Raw genomic sequence first — 19,198 nt, forward strand, 5'->3', positions numbered from 1 at the left:
TGTTTCGGCAATCCTTACCTAGTTTAAAAAGAATTTACTTACACTCCTAGTCGCATTACAGTCTGTGGGGCTTCTCACAGAAGTAGAGCAAACCTGGTGACAAGAGCGAGCCCTTAGTAAACAATGGGCCAAAATTATCCTTTGTGTGTCTCCATTGGGCCCTCTCATGTCTCAATACCTGTGATTCAGAAATATTTCAGGTGACAACAGCAAGTTGTTCTGATTCAATTTACAGTTTTAAAAAGTCAGCCCAAAAAAATCCAGTGATCTGATTTTTGTAATAAGCATTGTGTAAAGACAAACAAAAACTGCGAAGCTGATTTTTGCTTCTGAAAAAAACCTACATTTCTGAATAGATTCAACATTGACCCCGCTCTTGTGAAAGCTTCAGGGCAGAATCTTGTCGCGCCTGGTTTCCTTTTGCAAGACAAAATGAAACCATGGGATGAATCACATCTGGGTCCCATTTTTATCTGAATGTCAGTGATCTGGGGTTCTGATTCTGTGGCTGTCTTTATTGTTCCAGTGGTGAAATAAACACACACACGCTCATTGGAGACTCCTCTTTGTGGTTCACCTAATCCTAATTTAACGTTAGTGAGGTGTACAAATGTGCACCGAGTGGAGAATATACCCTGCTGTTTGGAAATGCTTACCCAAATTAAATGTCTTCAAATTTGGCTTTAAGAAACTATTGACTTTAGTGGGACTAATCTTTGGTTTTATTTCCCCCGCACACTGATAAGTGATGTCTGATCAGTAGCATCCTTGTGTAGTAGCCCTATTAAAAGGGCTGGGATTTTACAGGTTCCTTTTCTCATCTTTATTTTGTGGAAGTGATCTGGTAGCACCATTGACTGCAATCCCCTGTGGTGCCAAAAGTCATTAAGAGCTCAAGTTTATCTTTTCTGTTTGAATGGGATTGAACATCCCTCTGCCTCAGCTTCCTGCAAGGAGCAGGACTCAGCAGTGTTGCTGCACAGCTGATTTGTCAAAGCATCTTTTGTTTCCTATTTGGATTCATGATTTAAAGCTGCAGCCTTCCATCAGAAAGAGAGACGCGCACACGGACATTTGAAAACCCGCTTCCCTCGGTCACATGCAGCAACCTTTTCAAAGACACTGCCAACAGAGCAACAGCTGTGCCAATGTTCATTGAAGGTTAGATGAAAGTTCCTGTTGGCTTTATGGGCTGCAAAAACATTGCATCCAGAAGCCTGTGCTGTTGTCATTTCATAGTAACTAGATAGAAAATATGGTGTCTGTCAGAGGGATGGAATCTTAAAATGTTCTCAACTGCTCTTCAATGGCGTGCATGTGTGTGGATCTCTCTAGTCTGTATGTTAAAATATAAAGAAAAACATCTTATAATTGCAAAAAGACACTCTAGGTGTCAAATTATGGGGCAATAATTCACAGCTAGTGACACTGGAAATGCCATTCAGTCCCTGGAATCCTGCCTCCGAATGCACTCTAGTAGCTGTGAATTATTACACTTTAATTCACAAGCTGACACAGTTTATTGCTTAATTATTCTGATACAAAGAATTGTATTAAACAAAAAAAAAGTCATGAATCTGTAGGTGATACCTTTTGTTCGGCCTAACCATGTAAGCTTTGGAGAGTCACATTTACTGCATTAGGTCCTGAAAATCCAGAGCCAATAGATACAGCATCATGGCAGTGTTAATTCAGACCTCGTAATTCTATTCAGAGAGCAGTAGCTCAAAGGGGAATTATGTTTAAAAAAAAAAACAATCCGTGCAGGTATGGACTGGAGTCCCTCTGCTTAATAGCTGTCTCTGGATTACAATGAAAACAAATGTTATCAATTGGCGTTTTGAAAGGGGAAAAGATTAAACAAAGGCTACTATCAGAAAGGCATGCGATCCCACACTCATTGAAGTCAGGGGCAAGACTCTCATTGACTTCAAAGAAACTTCTTCCCCTTTTAAGTTTAATTGTTATAATCAAAGACATTGGTTCTTTTGTCAATGGTTAGAAAACCAAGACCCTGTTCACAAAAATTAAGGGGCATTCTTTTTATGCTTAGTTTAATTTTCACTCTTTGGTTTAGATTCTTGACACATTGACCATCTTTGGTCAAAACCCTGAAGTCATTTTGTAGTTTTTCAGTCCTTACTAAAGCAAAATTCCCATTTTCTTCTGTGGGAAGTTCCATTAACTTCAGTAGGAGATTTTCCTAAGTAAGGATTTGGTATTTTGCCTATTTTCTGGGAGGTTTTAATTAGTACATTACAAAGGATCAGCTAAAATTTGTTGCCTCCTTTATCTACGATATTAAGATGATTAAATGCTGTGAGTCACAGTCTTTGTAACGTTTAAAGCTATGATGGCCACTTAAAAAAATTCTTTTCATTGGTCCATTACTTTAAACTGTCTTATGGATGCCCTTGCGTAAATAGCATAAATAACAAACTGAATCATAGAAATGTAGGGCCGAAAGGGACCTTGGAAAGTCTTCAAGTCGAGCCCCCTGCTCTGTGGCAGGACCAAATAAACCTGGACCATTCCTGACAGGGGTTTGTCAAACTCATTTTTAAATGCTTCCAATAATGGGGATGCCACAATCACCCTTGGAAGCCTATTCCAGAGCTTTACTACCCTTATAGTTCAAAAGGTTTTCCTAATGTCTAACCTAAGTTGCCCTGACTGCAGATTAAGCCCATGACTTCTTGTCCTACCTTCAGTGGACCAGGAGAACAATTGATCTCCGTCCTCTTTGTAGCAGCCCTTAACATATTGGAAGGCTGTTATCAGCTCCCCCCTGGGTCTTCTTTTTCTCAAGACTTAACATGCCCAGGTTTTTTAACCTTTCCTCATCGGTTGGGTCTTCTAAACTTTTGATCATTTCCGTTGCTCTTCTCTGGACTCTCTCCAATTTGTCCATATCTTTCCTAAATTGTGGTGCCCAGAATCAGACACTGTGCTCCAAATGGGGCCTAACTAGTGCCAAGTAGAGTGGGACAATTACCTCCTTGGTCTTGCATACAACGCTCCTATTAATACACCCCAGAATCGTATTAACTTTTTTGCAGCTGCATCACATTGTTGACTCATTCCGTTGTGGTCCACTGTAATCCCCAGATTCTTTTTAGTAGTGCTACCTCCTAGGCAATTATTCCCCATTTTGTGGTTGTGCATTTGGTTTTTCCTTCCAAAGTGAACTTGCCAATACCTGCACTTCCAAACAGAACCAAATTGCTCTGGAATAGGCCTGAATGACTTCTTGAATTGGTAACAGCAGATAGACACCCTGTTGCTAGTTTCATTCCAGCTCCGGTTGATCATTATCATGAGACATTGTTCACTCTGCCGGCTCTTTAGTTGCCTGCATGAAATGAATTGGGACACTGATCCTGTTCTCATTAAAGTCAATGACCAAACTCCCATCAGCTTAACAGGATCAAGCATTTGGTGGTTCTTAGTCCATTTCAGTTGCATCAGAAAACTCCTCCTCAGAACTGATGCACTTGGCTGTCTTACCTGATGCCAGGGATGTAATGGACGTGAGACTGAGCTTTCCCTTTACCCCTGATAGTGGTCCCCTCAGGTCAATGATTAAATATGTTAGGGGACAGCATGGGGGAGTTTTCAGTGCTGTTGTCCATGCTGTGGATGGATAAACAGAGAATATCAGTCATAAACAGTGTCAGTCTGGCATTTTTCTAGAGCAGGAGGGATAGGTCTGTGGTCCTCCTGGGTATTGATAAGCAGTCTCCTACTTCCACATTCTGCAACCCTTTCCCACGTTAACTAGCATTTACACAATCAATCCTCCTGGCTAGTGTTTGAAAATAAATAAATTCTGCCTGTGCTATAGAAGATGGGAAGTTGCCACACATCTTGCAGGACTTTATCCAGAGCCTCACTTAGTGTTGACTCGGACAGATTCTCTCCTACTCAGAGAAAGGAACCAGCTGCAGAGACTTAAACAGAGATCACACCCAGGCTAGATTATATCAACATCAGGATTGTGCTTACTTCAAAAATTATTGCTTGCTGTTAATTAAATAAACTGTTATCCTAACACTTCAGTTGGGTGGGAATTCTATAATACCTGGAGTAGAGACCGTTCAAATGCGAGTCTATTCATGAAGGAGTGCCTCATCTATTGCATAAATTATTTGCTACTCTACTCCAAGTCTCTCTTTGAAAGAACAGCGGGGGTGGTTCTGCATCCTCTCTAAACATAACTTGTGGCCCTGAGAGACTCCTTTTGTACTGGGAATTAGTCTGTTTAACTTTACTAGACTTCTCATTCCTACTCTTTACATGCCATCTCAAATAGCCCACGCACCTCCTGTTTAGGCCCAAGGCCACTTGTTGTTTTCCTCAATATACTAACAAAAACTTTTGCTCTACTGGCCTGCCTTTGTACCACAGTGATGGTTTACCATTGCCTAGGACTTGCTTTTGCCCCTTATTTTAGGGATTTGTCTTTTCTAACTTTACACTTACTTTTAACTATTTCTGTTTTCTGTTATTACATTCACTTGTGCTCCGAGGTCTATCTTGTGTATCACATGCAGGCTATTTCTGCGTGTTTGTATTAGCCATTCTTTTAGGTTTACACCTTCGCTCTTCATTATGTTTATCAACAGCTTGTCCTCTTCACTTAAAGCTGGAATGTGAGGATTGTGCATCTCCTGCATTTTCCTCTTTCATCAGCATATTTTTGCAAAATGATTCCGCGGTATCTACATGGTTGCTCAAATGCTGGGCATTCTTTATCTTGCTCACTGCCATGTGGCTGATATTCATTCTTAGGCATGGGGTTTTATTCCTGTCTCTTTATTAACAGAAAAATTCAATCTTACTTGTATAACTGTGGTGTTTACAGTCCTTTGCTTTGCCTCTTCCTCGGGGTGTGTGTGTGTGTGTGTGTGTGTGTTTTCTGCTGCTTGGCATAAGAAAATTGCCTTTTCAGGTATCAAGTCTATATCCCTGACTAGATTTCTATGTACCTTCTTATTGTTGTACCCAAAAAACTATTTGTTCTATAATGAGGGAGTCTTTTTAGTGTGCCAGATTCACAGACTGCCTTTTACATTTTCAGTTTGAGGCATACTCCGCTATTATTTCTCCTTTTTTATTCATCTTTCTACATGGGTATGGGGATGGCTCTACTAATTGCTCGGTGGCGCCTCCTTGTGGCTCCTCTGGGGAATTAGCTCTGCCACATGGTGATGCTCCTTCTTGTGATTACTCAGGCGATCATTCCACTCACTCACTCACTCAACAGCCTCTCATGCTCCTGGACCTGCAGCGCTGTCCTCTTCATAGCTTAGCTCTCAGGCTAAGTCACATTAAAGTTCTCCCCTCCTTCTAGGGTATCAGAGGTCATTTGAGGCAAACTGTCCCCCGTGGTCTGCTCCCCACTGCCTAGTCTGTGCCATTTCCACAGTGGCTGGTAGGCTCACCCTCTACACCAGCTTCCAGTTCAGGGACCCTCAACCCAGCATCTCTGGGCTTTTACGCTCCCAGCCCTTATTGTGTCTTCCCTGGACTGCTTCCTACTCTGTCCTTGCAGCATCCTTCCCTTCCCCTTTGTATCAGGGAGTGCAAGTGCAGGTTTCCTCCCCCAGCCTGCCAGCTTCCTTTCTTTGGAGATCCTGCCCAGCTCCTCCCACATAGCTGGACTCCATCTGCAGTTAGGCCATAGCACTTCTTTGGTTTCCTCCAGCCTGGTGCAGCCTAAGGTTAATTGGCCTAATTTATCCCTTGAGGCCTTGTGTGGGGTGGACACCCCATCACACTACATGTTACAAATAGATATGTATGTGTGTATATGTGTAGATATAGATATAGATACAGATGTATGTGTATATAGATCTATCTATCTATCTATCTATCTATCTATCTATCTAATATGGTGAAATCCTGGCCCCACTGACAAAACTAGATGATCATAATGGTCCCTTCTGACCTTAGTATCTATGAATCTATGAAATTCCCATTGACTTGAAGGGGACATGGATTTCAACCCATCATTCACTGGGAATATTTAAGGGAAGGACACAGTGTTTCTTAAACTTTTTCATTACTTCTTCAAAGCTTTCTTCCCCTCTTCCCTGCACCCCCATCATTCTCACTGTGGAAATCAATGTCTATGTCCAACCCTTGTCAAAACCAATGCATTTTTTATTCACCCTCCATTTTACCAGCCTCTCTGGGGTTTGCACGCAGCTCAGATTTCTGTTGGAATCTTCTTTCCAGGGCTGCTCAGCATGTTCTCATAATTTGTAAAGGTCGTTGGGGGTTTCACAGTCAAGCTCCATGGCAGCCATTTTTTAACGTTTTTCCTTGTTATAATCAATGTCGCTTTTGCCAGTTTTTCGATAGCTTCCCTGCTTGCTCTTTTCCTGGATCTACCAGATCTCTGTACCTCCTATGAACAGTATCATGTGGTATTTCAATGACTTCTGGGGCGGGCTTTGGGATACCTTATTTATTCAACTGTCAACAAGAAATAGCATATCAAGTAAATGCAGTACTGCTGCTGTAATTAAGCAAGCTTATATTATTTGCCTCTGAATATCCATCGTCCTACTCCTTGTGCAGTCATTTATGTCAGTGCAAAGTGGGAGGAGTGAGTTGCTACCATTCTGACTTGGTAGAGTTTACACTCGCTTTACCCCTGTGTAAACAAGTATGCAAGATGCAGAGCACTGGAGAATTGAGTCCACACACTCTATCTGAGCAACTGATTCCTGCATGAGTGAGAGTCAGCAGGAAGTGTGGCACTGCATAGTGACCTGCAGGATGCATGGCAACTCAAAACTTGAATCTAAACCCTTTTTAGCACACTAGTCAACATGGGTTGCAGAATTAGGCCCTTGGGGGTAGGATGGGTTAATTATTCAGGATTTTCAGTATTGTGCATCAAATCTGTAGCTCATTTACTGTATCTGTCTGCTTTTGAGGGAAGAGTATTTTCTGTCTTGCTGTGTAGAGAAGGAAAACCGCTCCCAAATCTGATGATTTAGCCACTCCACATTTGGTCCTCCCATGGGAACATAAATGGGAGTTCCATTCATGACGCAGCTGCAGGACTTGGTCCCAAATATTTGGGGTCACTCATACTTAAGCTATTTCTGTATTTGTTTTAATCAAATATTAGATCCCTGTGTTAAAGCTAACCGCATCAGCCAAAGAAAATGAACATTTTCATCCTTAGTTTGATTTTTTTTAATGAAATAGTTTAATGGTTTAAGCACTTAGGTCTTTATCCTGTAAAGATGCACATGTATGCTTAACTTTACAAACTGAGAGTGACATCCTGTGTGTGAATCCCATTGAAATCAGTTGTAAAACTCCCCACTGACTTCAGTGACGTCAGGATTTCACCCTAAGAGTAAACCCATAGACTTAATGAGATTAATGTCTACCCTGCCAAAACAAGACCCGCAACGATGAGTCTCGGAGCCTGGATCAACTGACTCAGGCTTGCACTGAGGGGCTAAAAATAACCATGTAGACATTCCTGCTTGGGCAGGTCTCCAAGCCCAAGTGGGAATGTCTATACTGCTAATTTTAGCCCCATAGTGCGGACCCCATTTGTCCAAGTCAATTGACCTGGGCTCTAAGACTTGCTGCTGCAGGGTTTGGGGGGATTTTTTGCAGGGGGCAGGGGTGTTTGCAGTAAAAATGTATGCTGAAGGACTACTCAAAATACATAAGCAGTTAAATACCTGTGTAAGTAGCATTGTGAGTTTAGATGCTAAGATGAGGAGTGTGACAGCAAATTCTAAAACAGGTAGGTACATAGATAGAAAAATGTCTCCAAAGTCATGTTCTTTTTCCAAGATAGCACCATCTTTATGTAGCCCCTCCTCCTGTTCAAGATAGTGGAAGTCTGCCTGGTGACTTTCTACACAACTTTGGGAAACTGGGTCTATGGCTCTTCTGTGTGCTCTGCATTGTGTGTCAGTGCATATTCACCTCAGACACACCACCGGGAACAAGGTTTTATTCTGTAACGAAACATAGAACAGGATGACAGTCCAGCAGCCTCCTCTCTGCTGGCCTGCCTCACGCTCCCAGTGTCTGTCAGGTCTGCAACTTTCTGCTGAGATGGGCAGAGGGGACTTCCTAGCAGGAACCAGGAAGTTCACCCAACATGCCGCAGTTTGTAGTCCACAACTTGTAGTTCCCGCAGGTGCTGCTTGGGCTACATTTATATATTTGTAACACTGTTCTTAATATTTTTATGCATGTGTATTAGAGTAGATATTTCACAGCAGGTATCTAAATATCTGGAAATATACATAATTTCTCATTTATATCTTAATATGTATATTTATTAACTAGGTGCTAAAGTGTATGAATTGAACAGTCTTTAGAGGAACAAATTACAATATCTGTGCTCAACTCTGCATTGTAAAATCACTTAGTTAACCCCTCTTTTATTTTTAGGATTGTTAATAATTGGTAGTAAATAATATATTCATATACTGTTGCCTCTTTTTTCTTCTTTGTGAATTATCCACAAGTGGATTATGACTTTCCTGAATCACTCTGCAGAATATTTTGCTGGATACTTTGTGTGGAAAAGTCTTTATCTTACATTGTTTGCAAGCAGTTCATTTTAATAGCACAAATTTTTAATATTAAATATGTTGGTTAGTTTTGATTGGTCAGATATATCACATGACTTTGCTTCTGTTCGTCGGTTGAAAGAAAGTAATTCTTACGCTTAGGTGCAAATATTTCTATTTGCAAGTTCAACATTCTGTTTCTGGAAATACAGTTCAATTTGATGCTTCTGCAAACATTTCTGGCAGTAGATTGATTAGCTGGATTATTCAGTGAAAGAAAACACAAAAGATGTGTGAATAGAGCCTAAGTGAATCTGTGGGGATTTTCTGAGTGCATGTTAGCAGAAAGGTCCTTGAACTATTCTCTCTGCCCTAATGGTTTGTATGGGTGCTATTAAAACCAAATGGGAATAAAATATGTTTACAATTTAATTCTGTAATTTTTGGATTGTAAATATACATGGCACCGTATCATTTACAAAGAAATCAAACTGTCAATAACTGGTTATGCCTGTGTCTTTTTCAAGGGTTTGAAGAATATAATGTGTTCCTCTATACAGACGTTTGCTCTGTTATAGCAAATAATGCTTTCACATATGCATGTCTGTAATACTTGGATTTATTGGCCTCTTCAATCTTCTTCTGACTTTAGCATTGTTCGTCTCTTTCAAAGGCATTCTCTATTTCTTTTGTAATCTATGTGTAATATTTGGTGGTTAAAAAAGCAGAGTATATGGTAACATTACACCCAGTGGAGCTCCACAGTGGATCAAGGGATGGGCAAAACAGTGGCGCAATGGATGGGAAAATCATGGAGAGAAAAATAAAATCCAGTCGCTCCCCTTTTCCCTCCCCAGTGTTGGATCATATCAAGCATCAAACCGTTCTAAAGGTTCTGAAATATTGGGAGGTGGGGTGGGGGGGAGTGTACCTACTGGAAATACTGAAGTACCAACAAAATGCTTATTCTTACCCTGTGCTTCTGTTTGGGTCGGAAGTAATGTATCAAAAAAAATCACACAAGCAGGAGCCCATACTCATGAGCGTCAGAAGTATCAAATCTTATGGATGCTTTTTCTGAGCCTAAGGTCTGGCTTATTTGAGGTTCACCCATTGCTAGCCAGCACATGGCTCTATGTATTTATATGTTAAATATAGTTTGGTGCAAATATGCATACACCGCTAATGAGATTTTGTCAAGTGTCACCCGAAGTGAGCTGTAGCTCACGAAAGCTTACGCTCAAATAAATTGGTTAGTCTCTAAGGTGCCACAAGTCCTCCTTTTCTTTTTGCGAATACAGACTAACACGGCTGCTACTCCGAAACCCATGAACTATGCCATCCTTGGTCACCAGCAACTCACTGGTGTCTTGGAGCACTGTGATTTTTCAGGACTCCTTAGTCCTGCACTGACTTACAAGTCCCAAGTCAATCCACCATCTTCTGGAACAGTGGTCCTGGAGAGGGGAGCTGATACCATCCATCCTTAATCTCCCACTTCCTGTTGTGGGGCCAGAGCAAACAGAGCTGAGCCCTTCCAGTAATTTGGCTCCCTTTTCTTTCTTAGGACACTGCAGATAGCCATGCTATCTCAAAGGAGTGGCATACAGATAGTAAGATGTAGTACAACCATGCTGTTAACAGGAGCTAATTTACTTTAGTTTTTAATTATAGATAAGACGCCTACTATAGAGCAAGCATTCATAATTAAAATGGGCTCTGTGTTAAAGGTCATCATGATATCTAGTAGCATAGGGTATTGGGCCAGATCCTGAACTGCTGGAAATCCAAAGAAATCTGCTGGAGTCAGTGGAGCTGCATCAGTTTACACAGGCTGAGAGTCTGGCCAGAGGAAGTTCAGAAACTTGGTGGTCATACAGAAAATATGAGCAGTTAGGGCCTGATCCAAAGCCCACTGCAGTCAATGGAAAGATGCATGTGGACTTTAATAGGCTTTGGATTGGGTTCTTCGTAAATACTTTGTTACATTTACTCCTCTATCTATTACCGCTTGTATCAAGTGAAAATGGTTTACAGTCACAAAGCCAATAGTTTTCTATTTATCTAATGTGTATTTTAGATGACAGCAAAAGGATGGTTCTTTTTTTTCTCTCTATAAAAGTACTTCCAATCAATTCTTATTTCTTCAAGAAAAGGGGGAAAAATGTTATTTTAAATCCAAGGAGTCAGCTTCTCATCCCTCTAGCTGTGCTCCGGCCTAGATAAGAAGAGATCTCAGGGTCCCATATTATTAATGCGCTGTCTGTATGAATAACGAGCAGGCTTGGTGAATTATTTCACACTCCTGGGAAAATCTATAGCCCTATCCTTCTACAGCACCACTGGAAACTGAGCAGGAGATTCGTATTTTTCGATTTGGTGAATTCAGATGACTTCATTTGTAATAAAAAGGGGGGGAAGTAGGCTGTTCCCCACTGAGTCCCATTTAGTAATCTCCAAAAAATGCACAGTATACAATATATGCTCCAAAAGCGCGGGCAGTTTAACTGTGTGCAGGCATGTTTCCGGGCTTTGTATTTATCCAGAAAAAATTCTTCTTGAAATGTCCTTACAGCCGTGCTATTCTCCCCTAAAATAGGTTTTGTGTGGCCTGATCCTGGGTGCTACCACCTTCAGTGGGAGGGAAGGGATCTTATTACTGGCAATGATGTTGTGGAGTCACTGATTTACTTACCAAGACCCTGTAGCTTTCAAAATTGGTTTGCTGTGCAAATCTTTGCCTGCTGATAGAGCATTAAAGGTAGTTTCAAAGATGCCTAATGCACCTAACATTAAATAGGATTTGGGTGCTCAAGTCTCTTAGGCTCCTTTAAAAGGTCCAGCCAAAGAGCATAGGAATTGGTATGTACAATTCGAGCTGTTGTTCATCCAGTCGAGTATCCTGTCCCCAACCGCAGCCAGCACAGATTGCTTTAGTGGAAGACATAAGAAACCCTGCAGGGCTCCAGACTGGGAGAGAGTCTTTCTGGCCTCACTCATTACAAACTGGAGTATGTCCTGAAGCATGAGGGATTATTTCTCTTCCAAAAGTCCAGGCTTTTTTAATTAATTCATGTAATCCTTGTGTATGTAATTCTGGATGTTCTTGTTAGCCATTTAACCATTTTTTGAGTCCTTTCATTCCAACTTTTTTAACTCCTACTAAGATCTTGACCTCAATTTTATATCCTGTAGCAGTGAGTTCCACAGGTTAATAGTTTGTTTAACTGACTTTAAAAATAAACACCACATGGTATGAGGCTTGTTTTTGCTACTGCCCTCAGAACTTATCATAGAAGAATCATAGAAGATTAGGGTTGGAAGAAACCTCAGGAGGTCATCTAGTCCAATCCCCTGCTCAAAGTCACACACGATCACCTCATCCAAAGCCACATATGATCACCTCATCCAACACACAGAATAGCCACTTCTTTTCTTGGCTATGTTTCTATCAGTGTTCCACACACTTTCCCACGCAGCCTCACTTTCATGGAATGCAATTTTAGTTGGAAAAGCCACAATAACATGTTTGTGATAGCATCCCCTGAACTGGAAGAACTGAAGGAGTGACCAGGCTGTGTCAAAGACACTTGAACTTAGTCATTGAGGACTTATTCTACACCCCTGAAGTTAATGGGAGTTTTCCATTGGCTTCAGTAAGAACAATGAAGCCCTTATGGCTTTATTTATCTAGCTGAGTTTATTTACATTTAGTCAGCATGCAGGTTTTAGAGAAAAGGAATATGTTGGGCCAAAAAGAAAGTTAATCTGACTTCAGTAGCCTATGCTCAGTTACAGCACCTACCCTGTCAACAGTAGGAATAAAGAATAAATTCTTCATCCACCTGTAACTCTTGCCAGACAAGGCCAGAGAGAGACAGAATCGGAAACAGATAACTCTGCATTCACACAGACAGCAGCTTCCCTCTCCAGCAACTTCACACACCCCAGCACCTTTACACGACACCGGCAAAATCCTTCAAGCCCTAATTCTCCAAGCTGCTTCCTTGATGAGTATAGACTGCACACCCTCTGCTGTCATCGTATGTGACTGTCTGCACCATTGCAGTCTGAACATCCGCTTCACCTCAGGATCGATCTTGACTTCAGTATTCCTTGTAGTTAGGATAGGAAATGCTGCTGGTATTGCAGTATATTTAACTGTGGCGTGTGATTAATTTCCTGGCTTTAATGGGGTCCAGTGTACATTCCTTCTGCCCACTTTCCCTCTGTTGCTAAATCTCATCAGCTATAATAATACCCAGCTCTTATAGGCTGCTCTTCATCAGTAAATCTCAGTGCATTTTACAAAGGAGCTCAGTATCTTTATCGCCATTTTACAGATGGGGAAACTGAGTCACGGGGAGGTGCAGTGACTTGCCCAAGGTCATCCAGCAGGCCAGTGACAAAGCCAGGAGTAGAACTGAGGTCTCCTGAGCATCAGTCCAGTGCTCTGATTGCTAGACTGATAAGTGCCAGTATTATAACCTAGCTACATGCAGAGTCTTGCATAGGATTCAAAGAAAAAAAATTCCATTTTGCAACATCCAGATCAACCAAACTCTTTGTGTGTGTGTGTGTGTTTGTTTATGCGCGCAGGATTTCCACTGATTTTAGTAGAAATCATGGTCATCTGAAGGCAATATTTGTCACTAGAGGGTTGATCCAAAGCCCACTGAAGTCAATGGAAAGACCCCCCCCCACCACTGGCTTCAGTGGGGGGGTCAGGCCAGTTTTCCACTTCATACAAAATGTCAGGTACACCTTGGAGTGGAGTAGATCCTCTGTTCCTGGTGTGGAGATACTGCAGCTAACGAGATCATCGGACTGCAATTTGATGCGACTAAATCTTCATCTTCGCTATAATTTGTCTCCCTAGCCATGTCGTATGTTTCTTTCTTTACCAATTGACATTGCAGTTTCCTGGGTAGCACTATAACCACCCCTTTTAATATCCAGGAGTATAGAATAGCTGACTAATCCATCCCTGATGAAGTGCAGCGGGCTCACATGAATTCCAATGAGGTTTTTCTGGAGGAAGAGCATATCTGTCCTTCGAGAAGTAATGGAAGTGATGGCATCCTTTCCATCTGAGTGATGGGGAGATCATTTCTGTGCACACTTCAGTACAGGCATAGGAGGGAAAGAACCTGCGAGTGTACCTACACCGGAAACACAGATAGAAACATTGTGGCAAAATTAAAGAACCGCGTGACCATAAAACAGTATGAAAATGCATAGGAACGTATGGTTGCTTCACCATCACCCATCAGAGAATAACCTTCCTGTAAACGACTAGTCACAAGCAAAAGTGAAAATCTGTCGAAGTTTCCTGACAATATAGGCAGCAGTGGTCTTAGTGACTCATTAAAAGAGTCATGTAATGAATAATGGAGTGAGGTCTGTACAGTGACTGAGGACCTCCCCAGGGGCCACTGTGCCAACTTACACAAAGAAAAAGGAGCGAAACATGGGAGAAAAGCAAATGTAAATTGGATCCCGTTCACTTGCAGTGGCCAGGCAAAGTGCACAATAAAGCAAGGGAGTGAGGCTTGCATCACCCCCTTAAGTGCTAAGGGCGCCCCTGGGGCTTGAATCGCAGTCCTGAAGTGTGTGAACAGAAGCCATCCAACAGCTGGGGGTCCCTGGAAGCATTCTGGCTGAGTCAGCCGGAATAACTGGAGAGGGGACACTGGAGTGGAAACATTCCTCTGTGCTGTCTCAGCTCAATAGGCTGGTGCGTTCGGTACCATAGAGCCATTACGCTGTCCTAGCCCATCCCTCTCTGGGAGGTCTGGCACAGGGAGTAGCTTTGCACTCCTGCATGCTGGGAGCGTAGGGAGCACAGAGCCTAGCAACAGGAAGTCTCCTTGCATCCTCTCTTTCCTCTCCCTCATGCACCAAGCAGGGCCAGCCACAATTTGGCCCTCGGTCCCTCCAGCAATACGTCTCTGTGCAGTTCTACAGAAGCTGGCGAATGTATCTTTTGAGTGATACTTAGTGAAGCTCCTGATCAGCTATAGTGAGATGCCAACAGAGAGATTTCCGAATGACAGGGACGCATGACAGGAAAAACTTCAGCCAAGTGGAGAGCAAAAGGCTGGTCCTAGGAACCGAAGCTCAGAGCCAAAAGCCTTGTTTTGGGGTAAAGCATAAGTAGCTCAGAGGATAGTGCTAACCTATGAGGGATTCAGGTGCCAGAACTTTGATGTATTAGGATCCAGTATAGCAACTGCAGTATGAGTGTAATGAGAGGAGTGAATTTAGTCTGTTTAAAAAGTCTAACCTGTAGCCACCCTGGGAGAGAGTGAATGGCAACAGCAAGAAAGCCAGTGAGAAGAGTACGACAGCCATAATTGGTCCTACATTCCATAAACCCATGAAGAACCTCTCCAGCTGATAGCGGGTGTGTGATGGCTTAGTTGTAAAAGTTATAGACCTTTACACCATGCCATTAAACACACGCTGAGTTTATTTAAATCACGCTGGATGAAATGCCAGTCAGCTGATCTCTGCTGAAAGTAAAATATTACAGATGAGTCAGGGAAACGATTTGACACATTGGGTTAGAGCGTCAACAGGTGTAAATTAGTGTGGCTCCATTGAAGTCCATGGAACGATGCTCATTTACTCCAGTTGAGGATGTGGTTCACTGAGCTTGGGAAAATGAGCCAAATTGTGATTTACCGTGAATCCCTCGCCCCCGAATTTTAAGTCTGTTGAGAGTAAAGGAGAATGGTGTTTAAACCAGCACAGTTCAATTAGCAAGTACAGCCTGGAGAAGAATCTAGAATGGATTTTCAAATGTGTCCCCTTTATACCCCCATCCAGTGATGGGGGGGGCTAAAAAAATAGTGGCTAAACTAACGTTTTTTGGTGTTCCAGGCTGGGCAGTAGCTCAGCACTCACTAAGGGTGAAGTAAAAGAACCATTAGCTTGTAAGTATAATAATTAATATATGAAGACAAGCAACAGTGTCTGGGAACTGTTCGGTTTCAGAAACCAAACTCAAACTTCCTGAGGAAACATTTTGTATCATCCCCAAAACGAAAAGACCGGTTGATAGGCGACCCTTCATTTTCTACAAAATAAAAGTAAATTTCGTAAAATTGTACACACAAAAGAGTTGCTTTTAATGGTCAGCACATGTAGTCAATAGGAGTGACCAATAATATTTCTAAAGCCAGAGCCAGCCACAACAGACCTATACTGGAATAACGACGTTGCTCAGGGGTGTGAGTGATGTACCCTCAGTGTAGACAGTGCTATGCCGGCTGGAGAGCTTCTCCCATCAACATAGCTACCGCCATGCAAACGAGAGCGTAGGAGCATCTTCACTTAAGTGCTACAGCGATGCAGTTGCATCAGTACAGGAGCGCCAATGCAGCATTTCAAGTGTGGACCTGCCCTTAAACTTCTTAATGAATTCTTAAGGGCCTCGCCCAAAGCCCAATGAAGTCAATGGGAATCTCTGCTGTGACCAGTCTGTGGCTGAGTCTAACCACCCTGTAGGGCAGGGCAGGGCAGTTGTGGTGGTCGTGCAGCCAGGATTTGCTTATCACAGCAGAACAGGAGTGAGTAAACTCTTCAGTCCTTAAATGAGAAGTGGGTAAATGCCATATTCCCCACGCATAATGAGTAAACTCTGTTTACCCACATTTACTCTTAACTACACCACTGACCACATCTCTAGTATAATTTCGCTGTGAATCCATCTGACCCAACACAGGGAAGATGGAATTTTGGGGAGTATGGAGGGGGAGAGAGAAGAAAAACCCCACAATAGCCAACAGCTTAGTGGTCAGGGCAGTCACCTGGGATGTGGGAGACCCCGGTATATGGCTCTGTTCCAAATCAGACAGAACAGGAATGGAATTTGGCTCTCTCTCCTCCACTGGGTTATTCAGCAGTTTCTCTGTGTGGGAGGGTGAGGGGGCTGTTTGTTTCACAGAAACTTTCAAAAGATTTTTTTTTCCCCGATGGAGAATGAAAACAAATCCTGAAACCTCAGAAATGTTCAGAAAATTCAAGTCTTTTTTTCTGGTCAGTTGTATTCTGTATACATGGGGGCTCATCCCACCACCAGCTGCTACATTTTCACTGCCCTGTGACCATTAAAGGCCAGCATGCATTAGAATAGCATTTGGACTGCTTTAACATAGCATAGAATATTAGGGCTGGAAGAGACCTCTGGAGGTTATCTAGTCCAATACCCTGCTCAAAGCAGGACCAATCCCCAACTAAATCATCCCAGCCAGGGCTTTGTCAAGCTGGGCCTTAAAAACCTCTAAGGATAGAGATTCCACCATCTCCTGAGGTAACCCATTCCAGTGCTTCACCACCCTCCTAGTGAAATAGTGTTTCCTAATATCCAACCTAGACCTCCCCCACTGCAATCTGAGACCATTGCTTCTTGTTCTGTCATCTGCCACCACTGAGAACAGCCTAGCTCCATCCTCTTTGGAACTCCCCCCCCTTCAGGTAGTTGAAGGCTGCTATCAAATCCGTCCTCACTCTTCTCTTCTGCAGACTAAATAACCCCAGTTCCTTCTGTCTCTCCTTGTAAGTCATGTGCCCCAGCCCCCTAATAATTTTTGTGGCCCGCCGCTGGACTCTCTGCAATTTGTCCACATCCCTTCTGTAGTGGGGGGCCCAAAAGTGGATGCAATACTCCAGGTGTGGCCTCACCAGTGCTAAAGAGAGGGGAATAACCTCTTCCCTTGATCTGTTGGCAGTGCTCATACTAATACAGCCCAATATGCCATTGGTCTTCTTGGCAACAAGGGCACATTGTTGACTCATATCCAGCTTCTCAGCCACTGTAATTCCCAGGTCCTTTTTTGCAGAATTGCTGCTTAGCTAGTCTGTCCCCAGCCTGTAGTGGTGCATGGGATTTTTCCTTCCTAAGTGCAGGACTCTGCACTTGTCCTTGTTGAACCTCATCAGATTTCTTTTGGCCCAATCCTCCAATTTGTCTAGGTCACTCTGGACCCTATCCCTGCCCTCCAGTGTATCTACCTCTCCCCACAGTTTAGTGTCATCTGAAAACTTGCTGAGGGTGCAATTAATCCCACCATCCAGATCACTAATAAAGATGTTGAACAAAACCGGCCGCAGGACCGACCCCTGGGGCACTCCGCTTGATACCGGCTGCCAACTAGACATTGAGCTGTTGATCACTACCCATTGCGCCCAACAATCTAGCCAGCTTTCCATGCACCTTATAGTCCATTCATCCAATCCATACTTCTTTATCTTGCTGGCAAGAATACTGCATAGAGAATCCAAGATCCAGAGAAGTGCAAAGGAGAGCTTTAAAAGTCACCCTTTCACCCTACTCCTGGACTTGCCCTCTGTGCATTTTGTCCGTAGGTGATGATCTGGCCCAAGATGTTTAAATGTGGTTTTGGATTATGATTTGAAAGCTACGGAAATGGATGCCTATGTAGAAATTTAAGAAGGTAGACAGTGCACTTTCCACAATTTCAGAGACAGGAACCTGATATTATTAAGCACTAAAGTTTAAGGAGTTATGATTGAATCTTTCTGAGAAGCACATGCCTTGTAATATTTCTCTATTGATAGGATGGGATAAAATGAGATTTACTAATTTAGCACAGGGCCTGTCTATTGTGCTAAGCTACCCAAATTAATCTGGCAACTGCAAACTAGAGGAGAACAGGTAAACAAGATTTTAATTGATTTCAGATAATTGATTACACCTAAAAACAATCATAATGTGCATTTAATTGTCTTCTTTAGAAAATATAGGAGTAGCCAGAAGACCCAAAGTTATGCAGGATTCATCACCCTCGACCCTGTTCTAGATAATTAGCATGCATTACTATTGCAGTGTTTCCTTTACATTTGGGAATCAAATAGGTGTACTACCACCCAGAGGATTTATTTTAAGCCATCTATCTAGTACCATGGAAGTCTACAGCATGTACCCTGCAGATTTTTAAATAAGTCTTGACACATATATTTTTTTTTAGATGTCAAAAAGCAGTTTACTAGTCCAGTCTCAGGAAGAAGTGCTATTCCCCTTAGGGAGTTAGGTGTTTCCATGGACCATTCAGTTCTTTGCAGTCGCTGCTCTAGGTTAAACAAGCACAAATCTTGATGTAGTGTGGCAAAATTCACATACTATATTCATAGCTATAATGTAACATGAACAGAGGCAGTGGGAAGAAGAAATATGGTATATTTTAATATTCTGACCTGCATCATCTGTAAATAAAAGCTATTTCTATAGAGAGCTAAAATGTTCATAATATGTGATCTTGTTTAGTCTTTTCCTTACAATTACAGTTTATAGACAGCAAGCATACGGTAGAATTTTTCAGATACATGCATGAGGTCTGTACAAAAGGCATTTTTTATTTCCATAACTTAGGTATACACACACAGATCTCATGAATAGCAAGGTAAAGCATCAGCACAAGTGGTTTGGTCAGCATTGAACAATGGAATTGAAAAGAGAATGAAATAGATCATCATAGGCTCATTAATGTCAATGGCAAAATTCCCAGTGATTTCCAAGGGAGCAGAATCTGTCCCTATGTATTTTCATGCCACATCCTTTCTCTTATCTATATACCACACCTCTTCTTCGGGATACCATCAGAAATGTGTAT

General features: G+C 42.3%; 1 protein-coding gene across 2 annotated transcripts in view; it reads left to right on the top strand.

Annotated features, from left to right (window-relative positions):
* The window catches only part of TAFA1 (TAFA chemokine like family member 1), a 351,097-nt gene that overhangs the window by 272,226 nt on the left and 59,673 nt on the right, over positions 1 to 19,198 (top strand). The gene's annotated exons all lie outside the window — the stretch shown is intronic.

This window comes from Natator depressus, chromosome 7 (genome assembly GCF_965152275.1).
Source record: "Natator depressus isolate rNatDep1 chromosome 7, rNatDep2.hap1, whole genome shotgun sequence".
Classification (NCBI taxonomy): Eukaryota; Metazoa; Chordata; order Testudines; family Cheloniidae; genus Natator; species Natator depressus.